General features: G+C 36.4%; 1 long non-coding RNA gene across 1 annotated transcript in view; it reads left to right on the top strand.

Annotated features, from left to right (window-relative positions):
• The first annotated feature begins 15,947 nt into the window (after window positions 1-15,947).
• Window positions 15,948-22,848, top strand: part of LOC120245569 — a 171,523-nt gene continuing 164,622 nt past the window's right edge. Inside the window, exon 1 of the long non-coding RNA XR_005531825.1 lies at window positions 15,948-16,032. This is a non-coding gene — a long non-coding RNA (uncharacterized LOC120245569). The remainder of the gene's footprint in view (window positions 16,033-22,848) is intronic.

Below are 22,848 nucleotides of genomic sequence, written 5' to 3'. Positions count from 1 at the left end.
ATCTGTGTGGGGAATGTCGGTCTGATCTGGAATATTGTGAGGCCTGGTCAATACCTGCAGCGTCATTTCCAACATGAGCCAGTAGTAGCAGAAGGAGATCCCAGTTTTTGTTTCTCATGGCAGGAGCTGTGCAAACACTGCCGTTTCCTTACTGTAACTTTCATCCAGTGAGGCCAGTGCAGCTCCCAGCAGTTCTTTTATTTTTCTAGGTAAAATTTAGCTAAATTACATAGAAAAAACATATGAATGTATGTAAAATTGACCAAAATATTTGAAGGCACATGAAATGCCACATATTGTAGGAGGTAACCAAAAAATGGGTTTGAGGAGTGTGGAATGGAACGCCTTGTCCTGAGATTATCACCAGGCCTGGTGCTGTGGTCACTGCTCAATAACCCAGTGCTCCTGCACTACCAGCACCACTAACCGCTCAACTTGTAACAACAAAACTGGTGAATGCTTTTTTAACTGTTTATTTTCTTTTAAACCACCACATTTTATAGTTTGAGAATGAAGTATATGATTCGTTGAGGCAATGAGCCTAATATTTAATAACCAGGGTGTTGGGAAAGAAACGGTTTTGTTTTTAATTGGAAGAAAGACAAATTTATAAGACAGTGCTAGAAGTATAAATAGAGAAGTGTGGATTCATTTTGAGGCATTAAGAATATAAGAGATAATTCTAGCTGTACAAAGTACAATTTCATATAGATCAAGTCTTGAGCTGATTACATTTATAGCTGTTTAGAGGCAGTGGTTTAAACAAAGCGTTTTATGCAAGAGGGATTGAGGTGATCAAAACAAGTAGTGGTTACAGACTATACTGTGTATGCACAAAATTTAATGTAACCATAATTGGCCCTTGAACAATATGGGGGTGAGAGGCACTGACTTCCCGCATTGTGCAAAATCTGTATATAACTTTTGACTCCCCAAAAGCTCAACAAGCAATACTCTTCTGTCAACCAAAGCCATACTGCCAGTATAAATAGTCCATTAACACTTTTTTTTTATGTTATAGGTATTATATACCATATTCTTATAATAAAGTAAAATAGAAAATAATAAAATATTATTAAAATCATACAGGAGAAAAAAATACATGTATAGTACTGTACTTTATGGAAAAAATATGTGTAAGTGGACCTGTGCCATTCCAGCCCTGGGTCTTCAAGAATCGACTGTATTTCCACTGGATTTCAATGTGCGGTGTGTATGTGTGTGTATGTGTGTGTGTGTGTGTGTGTGTGTGTGTGTGCTTATGCTAAGGATGGGCATGTCTGTATGATAACATGTGATCATGAAGTATTAGCAAAACCTGAAAATAATGAGTTTTATGTGCAAATGAAAGAGCATTGAGAAACTGTTGAAAATATTATGAATGACACACCTCAAAATATTTGAGGTTTAGTAGGACCATTCAGTTATTAAATTGGAGAACAGCTATAGGCACTGAAGGCTAAAGGAATATTCCAGGAAAGAAATGACATGTGTTTCTGCAAAAGCTGTAAATGTGGCAATTAAAACATTTCATAAAAATATTTTGAGATTTTATCAATATGACTTTCATAATGGTATGTGCTGGTACAGAATGGTAGTATGATTTATTAAGAGAAACATGAAGAAAGGCATGATTCCAGGGAAGGTTCAGGTTAGAACAGTGTGAATTGAGGTATCTGTTTGGATGGTTGCATATATAGGCCTGGAAAGAGGAATAAATTTTTTATCCCCCTAGAAATGCATATGCATAAATCAGTAGCATTTAGGAAATCATTAAAATCCTCCTACTTATTGAACACAATGAGAAGTCCCTTAACAAGTGAGCCCAAAGGAGGCTTTCCATATGGGTCAACTTTTCTCCTGGATTAGCTACCTGTGGCCCAGTGCAGAGAAAAGTGTTGACAATAGTTTGTAGTCAAGGGTAGGGGCAAATAGGCTTCCCCAAATGTCCAGATGAATTACTGTCTGTATAATCACCAATTACTTTTGTTCAGGGCAATCCAAGATTTTCCTTTCATTCATTATCTTGCATATCTGTTTACCAAATATTTTACTTTGTGATCAGAATATATCCATTAAAAATGGGCAAAAGACCTGGACATTTTCCCAAAGAAGACATCCAGGTGGCTAACAGACACATGAAAAGATGCTCAACATCCCCCATTATCAGGGAAATACAGATCAAAACTACAATAAGGTATCACTTCACACCTGTCTGAATGACTAAAATTAACAACACAAACAAACAACAGGTGTTAGAAAGGATGCAGAGAAGGGGGAACCCTCTTACACTGTTGTTGGAAATGCCAACTTGTGCAGCCAATCTGGAAAACAGTATTGAGGTTCCTCAAAAAGTTAAAAATAGAACTTCCCTATGATCAGCACTACTAGGTAATTACCCAAAGGATACAAAAATACTAATATGAAGGGATACATACACCTGGATGTTTATAGCAGCACTATCAACAAAAGCCAAATTATGGAAAGAGCCCAGATGCCCATCTTCTGGGCATGAATATATGAGATGATGAATATATAAGAATATATAATACATATAAGAATATGAATATATATACATATGTATTTATCCATTATATATATAATCCATTGTATACATATATCTCTATCCATTACTTATACATATACATACATCCATTATATATATATGTATACATCCATTATATATATGTTAATATATAATGGAATATTACTCAGCCATCAAAAAGAATGAAATCTTGCCATTTAAAAGGACATGGATGGAATTAGAGTGCATTATGCTAAATGAAATAAGCCAGAGAAATACAAATGCCATATGACTGAAATCATATTTGGAATTTAAGAAACAAAACAGATAAACATCAGGGAAAAAAGGGGAAAGACAAATCAAGAAACAGTCTCTTATAGAGAACAAACTGAGGGTTGCTGTAAGGGAAGTGGGCAGACAGATGGGTCAAATGGGCGATGGTTAAGGAGGGCACTTGTGATGAGCACTGGGTGTTGTGTGTAAGTGATACTCACTAAATTATACTCCTGAAACTAATATAGCACTATATGTTAATACATGGAATTTAAATAAAAACTTGAAATAAAAATAAGAGAAAAAAAGAACATAGCCAAAATCAGACACTTCTTGACATGTCCACCACAAACACTGGTTTCGTGGAATCATAATCTTTCATCTCTGTTAATTGACATCCTAACTGTTCAGCATGCAACCACTCTTGCCATTAGAACAGGATGTTGTTCCTTCCTCCTCTCTTGAGGTAATCCAGATCACACCTCTTCCGTTTTTAAAATCCTTCGGTAGATTTCTATCACATCTAAAGTAAAAGGCAGCCTTCCTACCAAGTTCTGCCTTTATTTATCTGTGTATTTGTTTATTGTTGGTGATTTACCTGCTGTCTTCTTCTGCAGCATCATCCCATACCATTGTCCTTCTTGTTAACTGCAGTTCAGCCACAATCCCCTTTTTGTCCTTCAGGTATGCGAATTCCTTCTTGCCTCAGTGTCTTTAAGCATGGTGGTTGTATATTTTCCTTGGACTTCTCTCCCTGTATCTTCATATGGGTCACTCCTCATCCAGTTGGTCTCTGTTCAAAGATCTTCCTTGAGAAGTCTCTCAGTCCTTTTACAGTCCCATCCCATTCCATGTACTCCCATTTCTCATGATCCTGATTATTTTCTTCATAGCACATCTCTATATGAAATATTATGTATGTATATGTTTACTGGCTTAATGTGTGTTACACTCTGTTCACACTGCTGACTGTTGAATTGCTGCCATCTACAATGGCAATAGTCCAACATCATTTTAAGTTTTGGCAAGACACAAAAAACAGAGCTAAGATGGGGCACATTATTTTTTTTAAAAAAGTAAATAAAAATAAATAAATGTAAAAAAAAAACAGAGCTAAGAAAAAAATATTTAAGTCTTCATTAGACAATGATTGGATCAACTACTTTGAGGGTCTATTAACTTATAGTTTGAAAAAGAGCATAGATTAAGAATATAAAATGGAATAAAGTTCAGGAATATAAACAATAGAAGTTATGACAGAAAAAAGATCAACAAAGATTCTGACTTTTTCTCAGCTTACCAGTGCCTAAGATGGGTTTTCTCCATGTGTTCAGCACTTATGCTCAGGAATGTGTTCATTATCATTATGCAGCCACTGTAATGTTCCCAAAAGGATGATTGTTTTCCCCGATCTTAAAGTGTGGGCCTTCATGAAGAAGCAAATATGTTTGTTTGATGTTTAATATTTAGGAATGTGGGAAATAAGTTTAGGAATTCCCTGAGCTTGTGCTGATGGGCTAACAAGGCATAAAAAATTAGAATGCTACAGGATGAACACACCCAAGTTTGGGTAAACAAGATTAGGTAAAGTAAATATGATCAGGTAAACCAGCAAAGCCCCCCCTGTAGGACAAAGTTATAGGAATAGAAAAGCCTCAGGATGAAAGCATCAAAAATGAGGTAAGCAAGATTAGGTATTCAGGGCAGATACGGCCCCCAAATTAGTACAATAGCAGAAAACTGTTTTCACAAGAAAGAAGAACCAAAATAGATGAATAAGTAAACAGGGCTATAGACCTCAGCAGGTTGAAGTTGCCCAGAGTGGAGCTAATTAGCAAAAGAAAGGTGCCTTGCTGACCCTGAGGTAGCATGCTTTGTTTTTCTTGTCCCCTAGGCCAGTTTAGGTAAACAGAGATGGGGCTTCATGTCTGCTGTAAACAACCTTCTGACCAGTGCCAGGATTTTGTTTTGTATTGACCCAAATCCCTAACACCTCATATCTTCAAAACACCCTTTCCCTCATGCCCATGAGTTAATGTTCATGGTTTTTTGTTTGTTTGGTCTCTTTGTGCAAGTCCATCACTCTTGTAAACCTTTGATCTTAATAAAAATGAAGCAATCATCTTTACTGGGGGGGGGGGGTGACTCTTGTTTCCTTTCTGACATAAGCCTCTCTTGCATTTTAATCCTGCCTCCTGCTCTCTTGCTGGACAAGAGAGAACTCCAGACCCAGAGTCTGCAACATAGGAATACAGTCAGCTCAAATTATTGATAAATCTGTCTTCAAAAGACATGGCATACATTGTTATTGCCAAAAATATGTTCTTGAAGGAGGAAGGAAACAAAAACTACTTTGAACCATCATATTTTGAATGTGCATTTCAGAGTATGGTAAATTATGAGTTCATACTGGGAAAATTCGGTAAGACTGTGAAAGTTTACCTAACAGAAATAATCTGAGGATTTATAAGAATCTCAGTAAAGCTATCAAGTGAAGTACTAAATAGTGCATTAATTCTTTTATCTTCTCTTATAGAGCAGAATATTCTCACCAAAAATTCTATTCTCATATCTGTTTTTGGTCTTGGATTATGAGTTGCCATGTAATTGTTGGCCATTGAATGATGTCTTACCTCATAAGTAATTACTTAAAAATTTTTTTTTAAATCTTTGTATTTGAGACACAGACAGAGAGCCTGTGGGGGAGGGACAGAGAGAGAGAGAGAGAGAGAGAGAAACACAGAATCTGATGCAGGCTCTAGGCTCTGAGCTGTCAGCACAAAGCCTGATGCAGGGCTTGAACTCAAAAACCTGAGCCAAAGTTGGATGCTTAACCAATTAAGCCACCCCGGTGCCCCTCATAGGTAATTATCTTAAAGATCAAGTTGACACATCTTATTTCTTCTTCCATTTTCTGGTAGATACCATTATAGTAAAGATTCATCCATCTCCCTCATTTCTCTCTTATGCAAATGGTACTCTGTATGTTGGGAGTCTTAGGACACAGAGTTTATGTAGCATTGGCCTAAACTTGAGAGTGCTAAACTTGGGAAGCTATCTTGATGCTTCTCCCAGTTCATCTGATTTCGTTTATCTGCATTTTCTTTTCTTTTTTTTTTTTTTAATTTTTTAAAAATTTATTTCTGAGAGAGAGAGAGACAGTGTGAGCAGGGAGGGTCAGAAAGAGAGGGAGACACAGAATCTGAAGCAGGCTCCAGGCTCTGAGCTGGCTGTCAGCACAGAGCGCAACACGAGGCTTGAACCCACTGAATAAGCTTCCCCCCTCCCCCCCAGTCTTTGTAGATTCATTGTCAACAAGATCTAGAACAGGATACAGAGCTACTATAGTCTTTGTCCAGGAAGAGTTGTATTGATATCATGGAGAACACCTCCCCTAATAATAATGACTGGATGGTATTTGTTTTGTATTTTCTTCACTCAGCAGAAGACCTCAAAATTAAAGAAGAATTTGTGGTGCTATGATCCTATAATATATACTTCTCAAATTAAACAACCATTCCGTTTTTATTGGACTTACTTTATATGTGAAAAGTTGTAGAATATACCACACCCAAATATACTGCTGTGGTAGCTTGACTAATTTGAGTTAAAGGCACTTGAAAAGCAGTAAATGCAAAAAGAACACTTTAGCTTTCCTTCTGTTTCTTAAACACAGGAGATGAAATTCCCATGTGAAAAATGGTCTCCCTATACCAGAAGGAAATAACTTTCTTATTAAGGACAAGAAGTTGAGACCAGGAAAATCCTGTACAAATAGAACTTGTTAAAATGATTCTTATTTTCCTTTAGTTTCACCACCTGGTCCAGTTACTTTTCTACAATTGCCTCTATTCAACATAACGTAAGAGCTTGTAGACTTCACCCTGGGTCTTCATTCTTTACAAAGCCTCCCTTGTCACATAAAATTTACATAAATTTCTTTGTTTTTCTTCTGTTAATCTGTTTTATTTCAGTTTAATTCTCAGACCCAGCAAAAACCCTAAGAGGGTAGAGGGAAAAATTGGCCTCCCCTACACTGGTAAATCACTGTTCTTTTCAATGGGTGATACAAAAACGTATAAGACTTGAGACATTTCATTAAGATTTTTTATGATATTTAGGGAGACCAGCAAAATGAGATATGGTAGAAAGCATAACACATATCAGTGAAGTACTGAATATGATGGACTATTGAATATAAGAGCTATCAACTATGATGAGAAAGACAGTATGATTTGTTTTTACACTAGAAAGGCATATCATATTAGAATCACAGAAAACAGGGGTGCCTGAGAGGTTCAGCTGGTTAAGCATCTGACTCTTGATATCAGCTTAGGTCACACTCTCAGAGTTCATGAGTTCAAGCCCTGTGTCCGGCTCTGCACTGTGTCAGTATGGAGCCTGCTTGAAATTCTTTCTTCCTTTCTCTCTGCCCCTACCCCACTCATGCTCTCTCTCTCTCAAAATAAATAAATACATAAATACATAAATAAATGAGAATTACAGTAAACAGAAACAATGAGTAGGTTCAGAAGAGGGGACCTGTGTAAGAAAATGCCATAAGCGTGAGTTGAAAACTCTTGTGAAGGAAGCAGTTCTTTACTCACAAATAAGCACGACTGTTTGATTGTGTCTCATTCTGAACATCAGAATGAAGAGATCTATATTAAGAAGAAGGTGGCAGTTTTTAAGTAAGGTGGTTTTATAGTTCAAGAAAATGTGTTTGGCGCTTCCAGTTATGGAAGAAATAAGTCACAGGAATAGAAGTCACAGCATAAGGAATATAAGTCAATGTAATTGTAATAGCTATACTTGTAGTGAACATAGCATAACGCATAAACTTGTCAAATCACTAAGTTGTACACCTGAAACTAATGCAACATTGTGTTAACTATACTCAAATTAAAAAAAAAAAAGAAAAGAAAGAAAATGTGTTTGGTAAAAGTGGCAGAATTTGAGAGCTTTAGGAAGAGAGTGCATGTGAGGAGATTTTATCAAATATTTTCTGTAACTAATGTTTATTATGTGGTCCAGGTATTATGCTAAGCCATATTTGGTCACAATTTGTCATTACACACACCATGTGGGGTTCATATTAATATTTAAATATTAAATGAACATACGACTCTGAGACAGTAGTTAAGTTTTCAATTCAAATTGCAAATAACAGACCTGGGATTCAGTTTTACATCTTTGTGACTCAAACACTAGTTAACTATTTCTATTAAGGTATGTTAATAACAAACTATTTGATCTCCTTAAAGTGTTTATCATTTAGTAGTTTATGCATTTCTTGGTAGTTTACGTAATATCCTTAGCAACGATGTAAGAATATTAAAGCAATGACTTTAACTTACTAATCATACTGTTAGTCTGATCTTAGCAAAGACTATTTAAATCCCTAAAATGGTTAGGTCATAAGAACCTTGTGAGTAACTGCACACTTAATGCATCTCATTTGTCTTTAAATTGTGGTTAGTCAGCATCCTGACCTTCTATTCACAGGGCTGGTAAATGACTGAGTGAGCTGAGAAAACCATTTGTTTGACCTCTGTGGGAGGGAGTTCCATCAGTCTTCTGGCAGCAGAAGGAACAAAGTTATGATTAAATAACTACAACCTCCAACAGCTCTGAACACATTCCTCTCACTTCACATGCTGCTGTTTTGTTCCAAAGTCTGCTCCTGGCCAGGCGCATTCTGTTCCCGCTTCTAGCCGTAACTCAAGCCTGTAACCGTCACCACCACCCTCACAGCCTGGTCTGGCTCAGAACCCAATATCTGCTTTCCTTCTGGCACAAAAACCTCCTTCTCATTCCAGCCTCATTCCCTTTCTATGCCTAGTCTTTGCTTTTATCTTGGTACCCTTCCAAATGTCCATTCCAATCCTTTTCCCTGTTCTGACTTAACTTGTCCTCATTTCTCTTCTGACTTCAAGGCCATGATGCTTTATTCCACTTTTTTCCTCTCAGTTTTTTTCTCTTTCCTCTGTATCTATTTTATGTTCATGTATATAATTTGCCTAGATCCAAATATTGGATGTTACTAAAGAATAAAACCCAGTACAGTACATATTGATAACATATTTGCAGGGCTTATAAGGGAACTACTTTTGAGAGGGTGTTTTCATGTGATATATATCAACAAATTACAGCTCCTCAGTATAGAACCTAAAGAAGAAATGCAATGCATTTGATTATATGAAAAATGCTATATAAGATTAGTATATGCAGGGCATTATAATGTAATCACTTATGTCTTAAATTAGAGTTTTTAGAAATGTATAGAAATTTAAGGTAACCTAAAAAGTTTTGCAATTCCCTCCATTTCATATAGATTAATTAGAAATATACATGAATTTAGTTAAAATGTTTTATGAAAGACTGGATTAATGCTAGAATTTCTGATCTGTACTTTCCAATTATACTGATATGTTCTGACACTAAATTTGAATTACATTATCTCACACACACACACACACACACACACACACACACAACCTAAAAGCTGATAATTCTGATGCTTTTATTCCTATGACTCTTAATATCCAGGTCACATGGGACTTAGTTCTGATTGACTTAACAGGCCTCATTCTCAAATCTCTTTTGCACTTCTGCGATAGGCTTCATTCCTAGGAAGTTATATATATTATTCTTCTGTTCCTAAGGTCTATTCCTTGAGAGCCACTGAGTGTCATTTTTCCTCTGTTCAATATATTTTTGCTGTCAGAGTATAGGCTATTTTCTTGGTGTTTCATTTTTCAATATGAATATGTGTAAATGATTGAAAGTTGTATTTTTTCATATATATCACTTGTAAAACTGAACATATGAACATATGTGAATATAGGTAGGTTCACATAGTCACACAGTGGGAGAAAGTACAATGAGAAAATGAAAAGTGGACATTAAGTGGAAAGAAGTAATAGAAATGGAGATTATAAGAAAAGTAACATCTTTTTATGGTGGGGAAAGATGGTGGCATATGATGATGCTATATTTCAGGATAGTGAATGAAAGAGAATATGGAGACGTGGGATGTGTTTTAGATGGAGACACAATGAAAGAACAAAATTTAGGATAATGCTGCAGTCGAGGTTTTTGATTGCTAGTCTTTAACTCAGTTTTATTGTTTAATACCCTAAATTGCATTATACCTTCAAACTACCTATGTAATTAAAACTGTGATGTGTTTGTGCTTTAACCTCAGCCATCTTAGTGGTTCCATTACCCTTGATGTGCTTTACTCCAAGTCAAGCACTCTCTGAAAGCTCTTATCTCCAAAGGAGTAAAGCAAAGTGGAAAATTGGAAAGCACTTATTATGTAAAATATAAAAATATTTTTTGCCACAGATATTTTACTAGGTGGAAGATAAGCCCAAGTAATTGATAATCTGTCAAGAATTTAATGTGTCTGATTATTTTTGGATACCAATGTCTAAAATATTTGTATCAAAATGTACTGTATTTCTCAGATATTTTAAAAAAAGCTGTTATATTGGGCAGTGATAAAACATGTATCAACATAGCATTTTTCTTTGTACATATATTTGCCTAACACATGACAAATGACAAAATAATAGATGAAGAAAATTAAAATATACACAAACTGACAAGTAAAATTGAGAACTGGATTCTTTGTAAAGGGAATAAATACTGTGGCTCCTCTTCCATATGCAATTTGATGTCAAGTATACAATTAGTCATACATAGCACCTACAGAGCTTATTGCTCTCATTCCATAGTATATAAACAAATGTGTGCATTGGCTCTGCAGGACCAAATCTGACTGCTAAGCTACCTTAATGGCAAAATTCTGCAATTTTTATAGGCTATAGTTTTCAAACATGATTAAAATATGAGAACACTGTTTTTGTCAAGTTAATTCCTCCTGGTTAAGCTCAATTTATAGATTATATAAAATTAGAACTGGGGTGCCTGGGTGGCTCAGTTGGTTGAGTGTCCAACTTTGGTTCAGATCATGTCTTGTGGTTCATGAGTTTGAGCCCTGCATCAGGCTCTGTGCTGACAGCTCAGAGCCTGGAGTCTGCTTCACATTCTGTGTCTCCCTCTCTCTCTGCCCCTCCCTTGCTCATTCTCTGTCTCTGGAACTCTCTCAAGAATAAATAATAAACATTAAAAAAAAAAATTAGAACCACTTCGCTTGATCAATAAGCTCTTGATTAAAGAGTAGAGAAGAAAGAGTTTTAATGAACATATTTTATTGCAAAAACACATTTTATTAAGCAGAACTCTAAAATTTTAGGTTGGTGGTGCCTGAGTAGCTCAGTCATTTGAGCATCTGACTTTTGATTTCTGCCCAGGGCATGACCCCAGGGTTCTGGGATGAGCCTGCATCAGGCTCTGCATTGAGCGTGAAGCCTGCTTAAGATTCTCTCTCTCTCTCTCTCTCTCTCTCTCTCTCCCCCCCTCTCCTTCCCTCTTTCTCTCTCTTTCTCTCTCTCTCTCCTCCACTCTCTCCTCCTCTCTCTCTCCCTCTCTCTTCCTCTTTCTCTAACCCCCACTCTCACCACCCACCTTGCATGCTCTCTCTCTAAAATTAAAAAAAAAAAATCAGGATGTACCTCAGACTTTTTATTTTCCTCCTTTTTCTCCTTAAGAAAAGATTAACTTGGGGCACCTGGGTGGTACAGACAGTTGAGCGTTTGACTCTTGGGTTAGGATCAGATCCTACAGTTCATGGGTTGAAGCCCCGTATCTGGCTTTGCACTGATAGCACAGAGCCTGTTTGGGATTCTCTTTGGGATTCTCTCTCTCCCTCTTTCTCTTCCCCTCCACTGCTTGATTTCTCTTTCTCTTTCTGTATCTCTCTCTCTCACAGAGCCTGTTTGGGATTCTCTCTCTCTTCCACTGCACTGCTTGATCTCTCTCTTTCTCAAAATAAGTTTTTTTTTTTTTTTTTTTAAGAAAAGGGGTTAACTTGTTCCCAGTCATCTATAAGTTCCTCATTCATTTACCCAGTAAATGTACATAAGTAGAATGAGATGAAATGGATCACAGAATCAGAACTCACATATGGTATCTCATTAATAAACTATAGAAAAACAAGCAAATGGTTGTTCCTTTGACAGTCTGGATGAATAACATCTGCCTTTTCTTATAATGATTTAATATTGTATGAATATTGGTGTGCCTGAGTGGCTCAGTCGGTTAAGCGTCCATCTTCGGCTCAGGTCATGATCTCATGATTCGTGGGTTCGAGCCCTATATCGGGCTCTGTGCTGACAGCCAGCTCAGAGCCTGGAGCCTGTTTCAGATTCTGTGTCACCCTCTCTCTCTGACCCTCCCCTGCTCACGCTGTCTCTCTCTGTCTCAGAAATAAATATATATATATATTTTTATATATATAATAATAATAATATATATATATATATATATATATATATATAAAAGATTGTATGAATATCCAGAAAAATTGTTGAGGGAGGGTTAACACTGAGAAGCTAAATAATCCTATTGAGCGAAATACCTAAGTTTTATTGTATTGAATATTTTTTTTTAAGAGAGAGAGACAGTGTGTGCGTGAGTGTGCATATGAGCCTGGCAGAGGGAGATGGAGAGAGAGAGACAATCTTGACCAGGCTCCATGCCCAGTACAGAGCCTGACATGGAGCTCAATCTCACTACTGTAAGATCATGACTGGAGGTAAAATTGAGAGTAGGACACTTACCCAGCTGAGCCATGTAGGTGCCCCAATACCTAGCTTTTATGTATAAAATGTAGAATTGTAAATATTGTATGACAAGTCAAGAGCCAAAATGAGGACACAGGATGTTTGGACAGTCTTACTGCCTTTGACCAAAAATCTAAGAACATGCTAAGAATCACTATTATCTTGACCTTATCAAAGTTATTATGCATCTATACCTATACACTAATGGGTACTTGCTAAGAATGGATTGACTTCTGACTGATGACTAAACATGTCCGTATGCTCAGGAAGACAGATACAATTAAAGGTTTAATGCAAATGAAGACCCTCATGAATGGTACAAATGAAGGGAGTATTTGCCTAGTCCCATTTCAGTTTGGGAGAGGAGATATATTTAAACTTAAATACAGTATATTTAAGGGGCACCTGAGTGGCTCAGTTGGTTAAGCATCTGACTTCAGCTCAGGTCATGATCTCTCAGTTCATGGGTTCGAGCTCCACTTTGGGCTCTTTGCTGACAGTTCAGAGCCTGGAGCCTGCATTGGATTCTGTGTCTCCCTCTTTCTGTCTGCCCCTCGCCTGCTCATATTCTCTCTCTCTCTTAGGAAATGAATACATGTATATATTTTTTATACACAATATATTTAAGACAATAAGACTGGTAGTAAATTGATAAGGATTTTGAAGATCAAATATTATTCCAGACAGAAAATTTGAATAAACTTACAATTAATTAGAATGATAGTATATAATAACATAGACATTAATGGCTTTGGATGCCCCTGAGACGTAACTAGCTGTTGAAATTAGTTCAGGAATGAAAACACATTGTGTCTCCATTATAAAGTATGGAGTTACCATTAGAGGCAAGCTCAAGAGCTGAATGCATTGGCACTGTTGACATTTCCTCATTCTTCTCATATTTTATTGAAATACATATATAATATATCTGATTTCCTATTTTTTTTTTGCCAGAATAACTCAATCTTCTTTCAAGACATAGAAGAAAGACCCTCCCTCTACACTCTTCTTGTTTTTCTTATATAACTGCCCAATGATATACACTAATCTCTTTGCTTAAGAATCCCTTAATCATCTCTTAAGGTTCTAAACAACTAATAGAGCTACTTATATCTTATACCTTAAAGTAATAGGTATATCCATTATTGCTCTATGATTCAAAATTGCGTTTTACAATATAACAATTCTCAAATATATTGATTACTATTAATTAGTAGGGCAATATTCTTTTAAACTTAGAATATATTATTAAAGGATTGATATTCCAAATTCTTAATTATTTTCTATTCCCTTCTTCTGTAATTTCTATATTCAGTCATTTTAATGTATTCTCCACATCTCTTATGCTCCTTCATTTCTTCTGTATCTTTCTTTCTTTGAACTATTCTCTTACATATACTTATATTATAGATAAATACATATGCACATAAATATGTGTAATTTAAAACATATTCTCCATTATACAAATTCCATAAGTGGCTGTTCTAATTTGTTTTATACACACGTTTGAGCTTCTATTTTAATTATATTGACATTTCTTCTCATTCCTATTTCTAACTGGATCTTTCTCAAATATATCTAGACTACTTTGATAGTGCTTTGTTTATTTGACATTCTACCATTTAATCATGAAAACATGCTTACATTTCTTTATGCTGTATTTTTAATAATTAAGTTTCTACCTACCCATAGTTTCTAATTTACCCTTGATACTCTTTCTGTTTGTTCTCATGATGAATTATTTCCTTTTGTGCATTGTAATTTAGAATCATTAGTTCATATTCAGTGGAGCTTTGTCTGTGGTAATCATTGTTGCCTGAGTTGGGAATGTATGCCAAGAGATTTTACTTTCAAATTCTGTTGGAACATTGTGTTATCAACAAGGACTGACATTAATGTGTATTTGTTGCATGTGGTTACTTGAATCATACCTCTTTTAAAATTCAAACTTGAAAACCACCTCCAGTCAAAGTAGAGCATACCAGTTCTCAGTTAGAGTTGTTATTTAACTCGAATAAGCTTTCCTGTTTCCCTGATTGAAAGTAAGTGGATTTTTGTAATTCTCACTTTCGTTAATGACATAGTTTTGTATCCCTCTACATATACTTAAGGAACAGGGTCATGGGTTACACAGATTGGCAAGGATAAAACAAATGTATATCTTTCAAGTTTGTAATTATCTTTTAAACTTTGGATCAGGAAAATTTCTCTGAAGTGCTTATGATTTCAGCTTTGTACTAAAATATATTTATCTATCATCACAGTGTGTTTCTCTTTTAGGGAAACTTCCCAGAAAAGGTAGTCTATAAAATTCTTAATAAGGAAGTAGCTTAACTTCACTAACCTTAGTGACCATTCAGCCATTCACAAACATCTTTTTGGTACGTAGCACTGTGAACAATTCCAGAAATATAAAGAGTGGTTAAATGATGGGTAACTAAATGAGTTTAACATATAATGACAGAATATCTGACACAATGGTTGACATAATTATCCTTTCTGTGTGTGTGTGTGTGTGTGTACTTAGATTCATATAAATGTATATGAATGTATCTTGAATATTACTATTTTTCGTGTTTGAACTTTGTTTCATATACATAAACACACACAAACACACAAAGGGAAGAGGTATTAATACTGGGTAGTATATTCTGTGGCTGAGATTTAATTGAGATGGAGCCCACTATACATTGTCAGGTTTTTGTTTTTTTTTTTTAGTTTTAAGTTTATTTATTTATTTTGAGAGAGAAAGAGAGAGAGAGCATGAGCAAGAGAGGAGCAGAAGTAGAGGGAGAGGGAGAATCTGAAGCAGGCTCCACACTCTCAGCATGGAGCCCAGTATGGGGCTCGAACTCACAGACTGTGAGATCATGACCTGAGCTGAAACCAAGAGTTGAACGTTCAATGGACTGAGCCACCCAGGTGCCCCAGTTATTGGTGCATTTTTAAAAATACTGCTATTGTTTAACGTTAATTTTGTTTTACATCACAAAAACATCATTATACTTACTTTAAAGTAGGCATTAAATTCTAACTAAATAAGTTTTTGAGAGTAGGAAATGTATATATTATGAGTAATAGTGACAAAAATTCATGCTTATTTTAACTATAATTATGTTAAAGACATTACTATGATAATGTCAGCTTCTAATGAATGAAAAATCTTAGAGTATTTGGGAAATATGTTATTTTAGATTCTGATCATTTGATAACCAGATTTGTCTGTCATAGTAACACTGTCGAGCATCAAAAGTCACCCCTGGGTGCCTGGGTGGCTTAGTCGGTTAAGCGTCTGACTTTCGCTTAGGTCATGATCTCGCGATTTGTGGGCTCGAGCCCTGCGTCGGGCTCTGTGCTGACTGCTAGCTCAGAGCCTGGAGCCTGTTTCAGAGTCTGCGTCTCCCTCTCTCTCTGACTCTCCCTTGCTCACGCTGTGTCTCTCTCTCTCTCCTAGAAAAAAAAAAAAAAGTCACCCCTGACCAAAGGATTAGCTGAAGGTAATCAGAGCACCATTGTGGCCTGGCTGTGGACTTCAGCCCACTGGTAAGCAGATAATCACTTCTGTCCCATCATAAGGAATACATGCTGCTCTGCTGTCAAGAACCTGCAGTTCATTCTGATTTCCTGTTACTGTATCAGAATATATTATGCTAGTGTAGTCCTTTTGCTCATGGGCTGGATTGTACTACTACTTCTTTTTTTTAATTTTTTTTTTTTTAAATTTATTTCTGAGAGAGAGAGACAGCGTAAGCATGGGAGGGTCAGAGAGAGAGAGGGAGACACAGAATCCGAAGCAGGCTCCAGGCTCCAAGCTAGCTGTCAGCACAGAGCCAAATGCGGGGCTTGAACCCACAACCGTGAGATTATGACCTGAGCTGAAGTCGGCCGCTTAACCGACTAAACCACCCAGATGCCCTCTGTAACTCTTAATGGTTCCTGTGAGTCCATTAACCCTTGGAAGGGCTTTATCTGAAAGAAGATTTAAAGGATAAAACATAAAGCTTTTAAAAAAAATTTAATGTTTACTTTTGAGAGAGAGATAGAGACAGAGTGTGACCAGGGGAGAGGCAGAGAGAGGAAGACACAGAATCTGAAGCAGGCTTTAGGCTCTAAGCTGTCAGCACAGAGCCTGATGCTGGGACTTGAAGTCACAAACTGCGAGATCATGGCCTGAGCTGATGTCAGATGCTTAACTGACTGAGCCACCCAGGTGCCCCAACCCTTTAACTCAATCTAAATGATAATAACTTGCAAGCTCCATTTCAGAAATCATGTATATAATATTATAGTTTGAAAAGATAAGCAAAATAGACAAACCTTTTGCTAGACTCATCAAGAAAAAAAAGGCAAAAAATAATGAAATTAGAAATAAAGGAGGAGACATTACAGCTGATAATACACAAGTACAAAGGATCATGAAACTGCAATGAACAATTATATGCCAACAAACTGGACAACCTAGAAGAAATGGTTAAACTCCCAGAATCACACAAACCATCAAGAATGAGTCATAAAAGTTGGAAAATCTAAACAGACTGATTACTAGTAAGGAGACTGAATCAGTAATGAAAAACCTCCCAACAAATAAAAGTCCAGGACAAGATGACTTACCTGGTGAGTTCTACCACACATTTAAAGAAGAATTAATACCAGTCCTTCTTAAACTCTTCTGAGAAAAAGAAAAAAGAAAAGGGACCACTTCCAAACTCATTTTGCAAAGCCAGCATTACACTTATACTAAAACTAGGTGAAGACATTAGAAGAAAAGAAAATTACAGGCTAGTGTCCTTGAAGGATATAAATGTAAAAGCACTCAACAAAATTTTAGCAAACCTAATTAAACAATAAAGGATCATACACCATGCTCAAATGAGATTGATTCCAAAGATTCAAGAATTGTACAATATCTGCAAATCAATATATATGATACACATATATTATGTATCAGTATATGTGATACACAGTCCTGTTTACAAATGCATCAAGAAGAATAAAATTCTTAGAAATGAATTTAACCAAGGAAATCAAAGACCTGTATCCTGAGGACTATAGTACACTGATGAAATAAATTGAAAAAAGCACAAGTAAATGGAAGGATATTCTGTGCTCGTGGATTAGAAGAATTAATGCTGTTAAAATGTCCATATAATGCAAAGCATCTACAGATTCAGCGTAATCCTTGTCAAAACCTTGATGGCATTTTTCAAAGAAAATGGTAAAAAACAAAAACAAAAGCAAAGACCTGTATGGAGCCACAAAAGACTCCAAATAGCCAAAAACAGTCCCGAGAGAGAGGAACAAAGCTAGAGGCATCACACTCCTGAATTTCAAAATCTATTACAAAGCTACAGTAATTTTAAAAACATGGTACTTGTGTAACAACAGACATACAGACCAATGGAACAGAATAGAGAGCCCAAAAATAAACCCAGCCATACATGTCAGTTTCCCACAAAGGAGCCAGGAATATACAACAGGGAAATAAGTAGTGCTGGGAAAATGACGGCTGCATGCGCACGAATGAAACTGAACCTCTGCCTTATTCCTCACACAGAAATAAATTCAAAGTAGAGTAAAGACTGAAATTTAAGACCTGAAACTAAAACTCCTAGAAGAAAACTGGTGTTAAACTGCTTAGGCATAGATCGTGTCAGTGATTTTTTTTCTTATTTTGAACCCAAAAAGCAACAAAAACAAAAATAAACAAGTTGGACTACATCGAACTAAAAGTTTCTGCATGACAAATATCATTGATATCATCTGTAAATTAAAAGGCAGCCCATAAAATGGGAGGAAATATTTGCAAATGATATATCTTAAAGGAGTTAATATCCAAAATATATACAGAACTCACACAAATTAATATTAAAAAAAAAACCTCCAAATAATCCATTTAAAAAAGTGGGCAGAGGAACTGGATAGACATTTTCCCAAAGAAGACATACAAATGGCTAACAGATACATGAAAAGGTTCTCACCATCACTATCATCAGTGAAATACAAATAGCTGTAATCAAAGAGACGAGAGATAACACGTGTTTTCGAGTGTATGGAGAAAAGTGAACCCTTGTGCACGGTTGGTGGGAATGTAAATTGGTGCAGCCACTCTGGAAAACAGTATGCAGATCCCTCAAAAAATTAAAAAAATAGGAATACTGTATGATCCTCTAGAAGTTCATGTCAAGGTACATACCTAAAGGAGACAAAATACGTATGTCCAAGAAACATCTGCGCTCCCATGTTCACTATTTACAATAGATGTGGAAACACTTTGTGTGTCTGTCAGTAGATGAATGCATAGAGATGTGGCAATATACAGTTTTTGTTTTTTATTCAGCCATAACAAAACGAGAAAATCCTAACATCTGCGACAACATGGATGAACCTTAAGGCCATTATGCCAACTGAAATAAGCCAGACAGAGAAGACTGCATGGTCTCACTTATATATAGAATTTAAAGAAAATGTCAAACTCATAGAAACAGAAAAGTCATAGTCAGGAGCTGGAGGTGAGGGAAAGGGAGAGGTTGCTATAAAGGTACTTTCAGCTTTAAGATAAATAAAGGGCAGTGGTAGTAGTCCCAAGGCCAGTGGAAACTTAGAACCTGGATGAAAGTCAGTTAAAGAAGTTAGCCCCTTGGGAGAGGGAGAGGCTGAGTATGTGCAAGCCTGCCCAGAATCTGCATTAACCCAAGTCCTTAATCTCAGCACAGGGTCATCTTCACTGTGGGTCACTACCTCTTGGTATAAAGTTTCCTGGGTGTGCTTTGGGCACCAAAACTAGCCCTGCTGGGGTAAAGTACCCTTGACCCCTCAGTCAGTGGTTTGAAAACTGGTGGCCCTCAGGCATAGAGCCTGTACCCTGAAGAGCAGGCTTATAGAAGTCTTTACTTCCGTAGTTGAAGAACCTCCTAGGGCTGGAGTTTCATTACCGGCCCCTAGAGTAGATCCCCACCCAGACTCTTGGTCCTCCAGTCTTTGCCTCAACCTCAAGCGTACCAGGGCTGGCCCCTCTACCTGCAGGTTATGCCTGGACCCCTCCGCATCCCTCCCTCTTCAGGCCAGGGATCTGTCCCCTCTCTTTGTTGGACTAGCCCCATTCCAATTCACCCTCTCTGGCTTAGATGTTCAAGGACCAGCCTAAGAGGAGAATTCTTAATTGTTTATATAAGTGTTCCTCCCTCCAGGAAATGGAGCTAAAATTGTCCCACCCACTCTTACCTTGGTTATGAGGTATGCTTATGACTTGGTTATGACTTGTTTCCAAAGAGTATAATATGGAAAGGTGGGGAGGAAGTAACTTTACAGTTACTTTACAGAATCCTGTAATAGTAAAAAGGATATTAGGAGAAAGAACTAGTGAAATCCAAATAAAGTGTGGTGCTTAGGGAATATAATTGTTCCAATGTTGATTTCTTACTTGGGGCAAATGTACAATAGTAGTAAAGTGTTAATAAGGGTAATTTGATGATTTGTATGTAATAATTCTTGGTACTACATTTTCAACTTTTCAGTAAATCTAAAACTTTTCAAATAATAAAAGTTTATTGAAAAGAAAAGGGGGGCAGGAAATAGGTGGTTCTAGATTTGAACTCACATTTCAGTGATGTCCTCAGAATGAAGCCTCTTCCTGACTTTCCACCATACTACAGGGTTGGCTCTTCATCTTTTAATTTGTTTACTCATGGTCTCAAAATATTTTCTGTAGCTTCAGCATTACATTCTCAGGGAACTGCATTCAAAACAAGGGTAAAAGGGGCAGATTAAATGGGTATTTTCCTTTTATGAAGTAGGAAAATAAATATACTGCCACTTTGTAGGTGGTGGTAAACATGATTAAAGAAAGCCATTTAGATGATACAAACTTTATTTAACACTTAATAGAGTGTATAGTCTCAACTGGGAGAACTCCAAAATGGGATAGGACTTAAGAAGCCTTTGATAGGGTAAATGGTAAAGAACAAGGAAGAGAAAAATATAAAATATCTGATAGGCTGGGATCACATAGTCAATGTTGTTTGGAGTGAGGAGAAAAAAGAAAATAAGTAAGGAGCTCAGAGTTGGCTTGGTATTTGGGGACTGACTTAGAATATATTGCATTTCTGGTCAAGTGGATATTTGCAGGGATAAGAAAGTTATCTAAGTTTTAGTTTGCTGACATGGCATCCCAGGTAGGAGTAGCTCCTTCTTGGACCTTGAATGTTATTCCAACAATGGGAATTGACAAAGATTCCTACCTTGACCAAATTGTAGCCAGACTCTCCTAATCTTTCTTCTACACTGTGCCTCAAATTTGGCTTATAAAACTCACAGACTCAGCATAAATGACTTCACCCATATCCCTACCAAGCTAAGACTTTACATAGTTTCTTTCTTTTTTTTTAAGTTTATTTATTTTGAGAGAAAGAGAGACAGAGAGAGAGAGAGAGAGAGAGAGAGAGAATCTCAAGCAGGCTCCACACTGACAGTGCAGAGCTGGATGAGGGTCTCGAACTCCCAAACTGTGAGATTATGACCTGAGACAAAATCAAGAGTTGGGCACTTAACTGAGCCATGCAGGTTCCCCTTTAACATAGTTTCTAGTAGCTCAAGGCAGCATCCCTAGAATAACCCTAGCCTCCCTTACATTCTTAATGCTGTCAAAAGACTTTCCTGTTTGTTCTAGCTAATGTCTGAAGATAGACTTCTACCACCCTTTCTTGACCATTTACTAGAAAGGATTTTGTGGATTCTTTCTCTTTTAATTTGAGATTTATATGTATCTCTGCAACCTGAGTGTGTCTTTCTCAAGGAACTGAGACATAAGTTTGAAATGTCATCATCAGAAATGATAGGGCCTCTATCTCCCAGTCCGTGTAACCCACACAGCTGTTCTAATTGGCATTTACACTTACCCACCCTTTGTAATTTTTCAATTCCCTGATTCAAGCCCCTCTGCCCCCTTCACTACACATTTATTCTCCTTTTAAAACACCTAGTCATCACTGTGCCAGTTGAGGTTGAGTTCAGTTCAAGCTTGACCCACTTCCCTACTGCAATTATATCTTACTGATAAAGATCGGTCCTTACCACTAACTCATACCTGACTTTATTTCTCTTTGACAAAATTAAATCAGTTGCATGGTGTTACATATCTACTAAGCAGCTCAACCACAATTTGATTCTAGGACTCAATGTCCATGCTCTATCCCTTTAGGAAGGCTTATTGAATATCCTAGACAAGCATAAACTATAAAAAGAAAAGCTAGAGTCAAGTGGAGTTATGTGGGGATAAATAATCATGGGGGCAAGGGAAGACCTTAAAGCTTAAGAAGTTATGATTTAGCAATACTGTTTTCCAACATCTTTTATTTTAATAGACCTCATGAATCTGTATACTTTAAGACAAATCGTTAACTGCTTTGAACCAAAACAAACAAAAGATCTATAAGGTCTGAGGATCAAATATATAACATGGTGACTATAGTTGATAGCACTGTACTGTGTAATTGAAATTTGCCAAGAGAGTAGGACTTAAATGTTCTCATCCACACACACACACACACACACACACACACACACATGCATGCACACACAGTCATACAGACACACACACAGGAGGTGGTGGATGGATGTGTTAATTAATTAGAAGGGAAGAATCCTTTCACAGTGTATACAAATATCATTGTGAAGTTCACTTTAAATATCTTAAATGTTGTTTGTAATTATACTTCAGTAAAGTTGAAAAAATATTACATGTCAACCATTATTAAGCTTCTGCAAATCTGGTTGCCAGTCCCAATTACCAGCCATCATAAGATGAATATTAAGCAGGTAGTATGTGCAGTGAAGTCTACAAACTAAAGAGTGGCAGAACAATTATGTCTGTACCATGAAGGAGTTTTAATCCATTAATAGAGCTAAAATTCATTCCAATTAAATTAGTAGAGAAGACATTTTTTAATATAGAATTTATGTTTAAATTGAATACTGAAAAAATGCTGACTGGCTGTTAGGGTAATCTAAGGAATAAACTATTTGTGACTCCTCTGACAAATTTCCAGGGCATATTAAAGAAGGGAGGAATCTAAATAATTAAGTGGAGGAAGAAAAATGTTCAGTTAGTGGGACTGTTGTTTATTAAGGCTTGAAATGAAAGATATAACAGCTTCATACAATGGTTAAAAAGAAAGTAACCTCCTAATTTGACTTTGAAGGAGAAAATAGTATATACAGTTTTTGGCTTTTTAAAATAAAGATTATAAGTTTCTGTTCATATTTGGTTGTCATAAATTCTGATTATTTTATACAAAGCAAACATAAATTGTAAATATTTATAAATACATAATAGTATCCTTATCCTACTTTGAGCTTTTAAGA

Source organism: Hyaena hyaena, unplaced genomic scaffold, assembly GCF_003009895.1.
Source record: "Hyaena hyaena isolate Hyena2069 unplaced genomic scaffold, ASM300989v1 scaffold_423, whole genome shotgun sequence".
Lineage (NCBI taxonomy): Eukaryota > Metazoa > Chordata > Mammalia > Carnivora > Hyaenidae > Hyaena > Hyaena hyaena.
The sequence above is the reverse complement of the archived record's forward strand: the minus strand, read 5'-3'. Positions and strand labels throughout refer to the sequence as shown.